The sequence below is a fragment of the Pistacia vera genome, unplaced genomic scaffold (assembly GCF_008641045.1).
Source record: "Pistacia vera cultivar Batoury unplaced genomic scaffold, PisVer_v2 Contig592, whole genome shotgun sequence".
Taxonomy (NCBI): domain Eukaryota; kingdom Viridiplantae; phylum Streptophyta; class Magnoliopsida; order Sapindales; family Anacardiaceae; genus Pistacia; species Pistacia vera.
The window spans coordinates 619504-624928 of record NW_022196437.1 but is presented as its reverse complement, the minus strand read 5'-3'; the positions used below and the strand labels follow the sequence as shown (position 1 = coordinate 624928).

Sequence of the window (5425 nt, the reverse complement as noted above, 5' to 3'; positions counted from 1 at the left end):
TCAGACTATCTGGATTCCATGTCCCAAGTTTGATTTGCCTTAACTTCGAAGAGAAATCAACCTGTTGCTGCTACGAGAAGAACAATCTGCAGGCAACTTTAATTTCCAGGGAGCTGAGAAATTGAGAACTGGCCGTGTTATATTACGTTTTCATTTTTCTGTTTTTGTTATTCTTGGAAAGCCAGTAAAACTTGTTCCCCATGTACTTTCATTTTTCATTTAGAGGAATTAAATAATTTAATTTGTTTTCATCCCTTCGTAAAGAGGAGAGAAAACAAGAAAAAAACATAATTATCAAAATCATAAAGCAGTTTGGCTTTTCTTTTTCAGCTGTTCTTTCTTCCTCCTCGGCCAATTTTCGAATTTTCGAATCCGGTGGGCGAATTGCATTTCTAAAACAAAATATATCAACTTTCTCATGTTTTTGGTGATGGGAACCCGGCAGCAGATGGCTTTGCTAACATTGGGCTTCAACAAAGTAGCCTCATATGGCGGAATTTACCGCTTTGTTAACTCTTCACTTGCTGTGAGTTTCTGATTTACTATCCTTTTGTACTTTTTCTTTACATGGAATAAAATTTATCTCTAGATATATTTATCTAGAGCTTCAGTTAAAAACAATAAATCATTAAGCACTTTTTAGTTAAGTATTTGATAAAAAAAATTATCGAGACTATATATTAATAAGATATTTTTTAACTGTTAATCAAAGTTATTCTTCTCGTTTTTATGATTCTTAACTCAGAAGAGTACATTATTTTTATTTTCAGAATATTATTTTCTGAAAATGATTATTAAACTTGCATTACATATGTTCATGAGGGATATGGATTTTAATTTAGGCTAAGGTAGATTGTACCAGCAACTTGTTGAATCTTGGTAACAATAAACAAAATTAACTATAATTTTTATTATTGTTATTATTTAAGAGGCTTGCATTAGATATGTTTTTGTGCTAAATTTACATTGCCAAAATTTATAATGAAATTGCAAGGAAAGAATCAAGAACAGATGAGACTTAAAAGCACAAAATACCAAATCCAAAAATTTGGTCAATGAAGGTGGTTGTGAAACTTAGAAGACTGGAATTTCGGAAGAAATTTGAGAGAGAATTCTTTGTTATTGCTCAATTGATAAAGTACAAAAAGATTCAGCTCACTTTTATATGAAAAAGTGAGTGAAAGAGAGAGAAGAATAGTAAAGAGAGAAACGACGTCGTTTCCTCCTTTTTTACAATTTTATTCTTAAAATGAAAAGTCAACCTTGGTCAACAGTGGTGGGGTTATGTGTTGGCTCTCTAATTCGAGGAAGAGAAAGGCCTCTGAGAAGATAAGAGTTGGACGATTGGAAAAATAAACTTTGGTTAAAATTATCATTCAATGAAATTACAATGAGATACCCGGTATTTAGGAACGTAATCCTTCAAGTGTGTAGATGGTCTTGCCACTAATCTTTTATATTATTGGATAAATTCTGTAAATCATCACAAAATTGAAGTTATACAGCAAAGTAGTTCACTCGACAACAATCTAATTTTAAGCTCTTATTGAAGGACAATTAAGCATCCTATTATGTGTCTGTATCTCCATTGAATCAAATCTTGGACTTACCCATTATAGTCTAATTTCTATAGCCTCATTGTCAGCCATGGAAGGCAAGAAAAGCATCCCAGCAATTAATTCTGGATTGATCATGAAACGGATCTCTTCCTACGTAAGATCGTGATGATAATAACCAATATTAAGAAATCATTGATTTTACAATTGAGTTGAATGCAAGAAGATAATGGCTCGTGTGATACATGAGAAGGCAAACATTGCAGGAGAGCAACTTAAAAGAGAAGGCATGCATGCCAAAGGAACAAATTCTTGGAAAATAAATTAAGATATAGGTGACGAAAAATACCTAAATAGGCACGAACCATAAAGAACTCTACAATCTTAATATTTAACAAGAAAACTTTACCTGCACACAGCCCCTATGAAGTGCACCACCTCCAAAATACTTGTTTGCAAAATCCACTTGAAGAGTATCGGTGGAGTGATCTTCTATTAAGCCTAAACTGTAAGTCTACAAAGTATAAAATTGCCTCATCAACGGCTAAAAAGTGTGAAACTAAACAAATAAAATTGAACACAATAGATTATATAAGTATTTTGAATTACCTCAAAAGGGCAGAGGGGTATGACGGATTTACTCCATGCATCAGCATCAGGATAAGAGATGAATAAAGGACGATGGTCTAAAGGAGGAACCTTCTGCTCAAATGAGACACAGCCAATGGGCATACATGAGGATATCCTTTCAAAATAATGTACGATCATTTAAGAATAAAAAAATCAATAGTGCTTTATTTTATTTTCCTTATTTTCACTCGCACTTTCATATAGACTCTTGAAAAAGATGAAAGTTTTACACTATTCAGTTACTAGCTTTGAGAATCAAAAAAATAAAAACTAAAGAAAAAATCAATTGATTTCATGGGATACACCCGAACGCGTGAAAATCAAATCAACCATAAAGCTAAATAGCTAACTCATGAAGTAAAACTTTATGTTAAAAATAATAACACCTGCTCATAGTGAGACATTAAAACTATCAGGTGAACATGGAAATTCCTAATGTTTGTTTTCTACAACAAATGATAATAATCTTTACCCAAATCGTAATTACTTTCAAATTTTAGCCATTGGTGCAAAACACTTTATCCATCACACTATGCAAATATCCACAAGCCTAAGTATCACACATGTTAGAATATCCATATTTCACTATGATATCTCTAATACAGGTTTATGGTATAGTTCAAATGGTCCACTATAAAAATAAATAAATAAATAAAAATAGCTTAAGGTTACATAAGCAAACAATTCATCAAAGTTGATGGCCGGAAGATGGTTTGCACCTCTATTCGGTGACTGGGAACAAACAAAAGAAAGGGCATGCAAGAAGAGTACCAATCAATTCTTGAAAAGCAACATTTAAACTATCAATGATTACGCCATATATTAGAAAAACAACCGAAAGCGAAGAAGAATAAACAATGAAACTACTAGAAAAGGCCAAGAAACAATTTTTAAGATGATAAGGGTGTTGTCTTATCTAATAGATTATATGACACAAGCAATATCAATTTTGCAGAACTTCTGCAACTTATATACATCTTTCAGTAGACCTAAAAACCCCATATATTTAAGCCGTGGCCAGAGCACTAAATTGTGTGCCTAACAATTGATAGCCCAAATATAAAGATACCTGGCTGAGGAACACTATGCCTGCTTCTTGTGGACCCAATATGCGGAGACCTGTTTTGATGCCATATTTTCCAAGAAAATCATCTGCATTTTGATAGTGACTTTCTAATAGACAGGGCAACTGCAAGAGAAAATTTGCTAGTGCCAGAACAACCTCTCCAAACCACTTTGTTGATTCCGCCCGCGATATAAGCTGCACAAATCCTCCTTATTCAGCTTCAGTTATAATAATGTCTTTATGTAATTAGCTATTCGTTAATCAATTCACTAATATCTTATGCTTATCCAAATTATCTTCAAAAGAGAGCTTTTGACATCCAAGCCAACAATTTCTTCATGATTGTATGGCATAACGAGACCCATCAACCCAAAACTCATAAATTTCAATTCAAATTCAAAATATTAAACATAACCTTCAACACAAAACTCATAAATTTCACATCACAACAATCGCAATAAACCAACAAAACTCAAGCGAAAAAACATACCCATTGACACAAATTCGCTTCACATTGATACTTCAACAACACAACTTTCATCCAGCCAAAAAAATAAATAAATAATCCATCAACAAAAAGTTCATAAAAGTCAACTCAAATTCAAACTATAACCCCAAATAATCAAGTAAAAACATACCCATCAACACAAAATTCATAAAACTCACTCAAATTTAAACTACAAACCCAAATGAAAAATACTGACCTTTTTTCAGGAGAGAAAGAATTACATTATCGAAGAAAAGCACGTAACCATTGAGGGCAAAAGGCGCGAGAGGTTCAAAGAGAGAGAGCGACCTTCTGATGTCACAAATGGCCATAGAAAACACTTCTCTTAAGTTGACCCGGCTGTGTTCGGGACCTTTCGCCGTTGATCTAAGAGCTTCCACTACTTTCGATGGCCAAAACAAAGTTGATGAACGAACCAATAATGGCAGGTAGGGTAAAACCAACTTCAAGTCTTCTCTTTTCTCCATTTTCTTCTTCGTTTTGATGCTTCGCAGGCACTGTCTTCGTTTAGTTGCATATAATTACCAGTAGTTGGCGGGTCGTGAGTGGTTATTGATGAGATATTTACTATCTCCGTTTAGTTACATATAAGAGTTAACAACTTTTTCCTACCCAAGGTTTGCCATGACTTTTCCACCCAAAAAGTTTCAAAATATTACTTTCTCACCCAAAATTTATATTTTGTTAACACCCAAAGCCGATTCTGGCCGATTCCGGTGGCAAACAGTCTCTTCACCACCACCATTTGAACCTTTAATTTCTTCTCTACAAAACTCTTCTCACTTCAGTACCTGATTTCTTGCCGATTATTGGCCACTGTAAGGTTAGGTTTTCTTATTCTTACATGATTTTTGATTGATTTCAATAGCAAATATTCAATCAGTCATCACGTTCGATCCACTGGCCTCCATTATACAAAATCCCTCTTATTTTAGCTCCTAGTAACTCGCCGAAAATCTGTCGAGAAAGTGAAGTATATTTTAAGTATTAGCGGAATACAAACTTTGGATGGAAAAGTGATATTTTAAAACTTTTTGGGTGGGAAAGTGTCATTAAGGCAAACCTTGGGTGGGAAAAAGTTGTTTACTCTTTTTTTTTTTTTTAATATTCTATATTGAACCAATAATAAATAGTGTAATGACCATAACACCCTCATATATATTCTAGCTTTCCAATTTCTTGAATTGGTTAACATAAATAAATTCATACTCTTGTTTTTATACCATATCAAGTTTAAATGTTTGATAAAGTTTGGTAGTGATTTTGTTAAGATGTACCAAATATGTTAGGTTAATATGATTTGACACATGAATATATAATATAGCAAGAGTAATGTTATGCTTACTCACCATCTTACTATCCTTTGTAAATATAACGCATAGTACGAGTACTATGTGTAATTTTAACAAAGGTAATAAGACGGTTAGTAAAACTCGTGAGTAAGCATAGTATTTCTGATATAGCAAACAAAAGAAAATCACTTTACCCTTCATAGTTGTGTTAAATCTAATTTGTGGGAAAATATTTAAGTTTTTGTTAAAATGTCCCCCATAGTTTTTAGAAATGCGTCAAAAGAGGCCTAAGACCATGCCATCATTAGATTTTTTTTTTGATAAAATTGACTTATTAAAGGTTAAATTAGTCATTCAATATATATGAGGATTT

At 33.0% G+C, this 5425-nt stretch overlaps 1 pseudogene; it reads right to left on the bottom strand.

Annotated features, from left to right (window-relative positions):
* Window positions 1–1613: 1613 nt before the first annotated feature.
* On the bottom strand, window positions 1614–4227 carry LOC116110020 (annotated as a pseudogene).
* Window positions 4228–5425: the final 1198 nt, after the last annotated feature.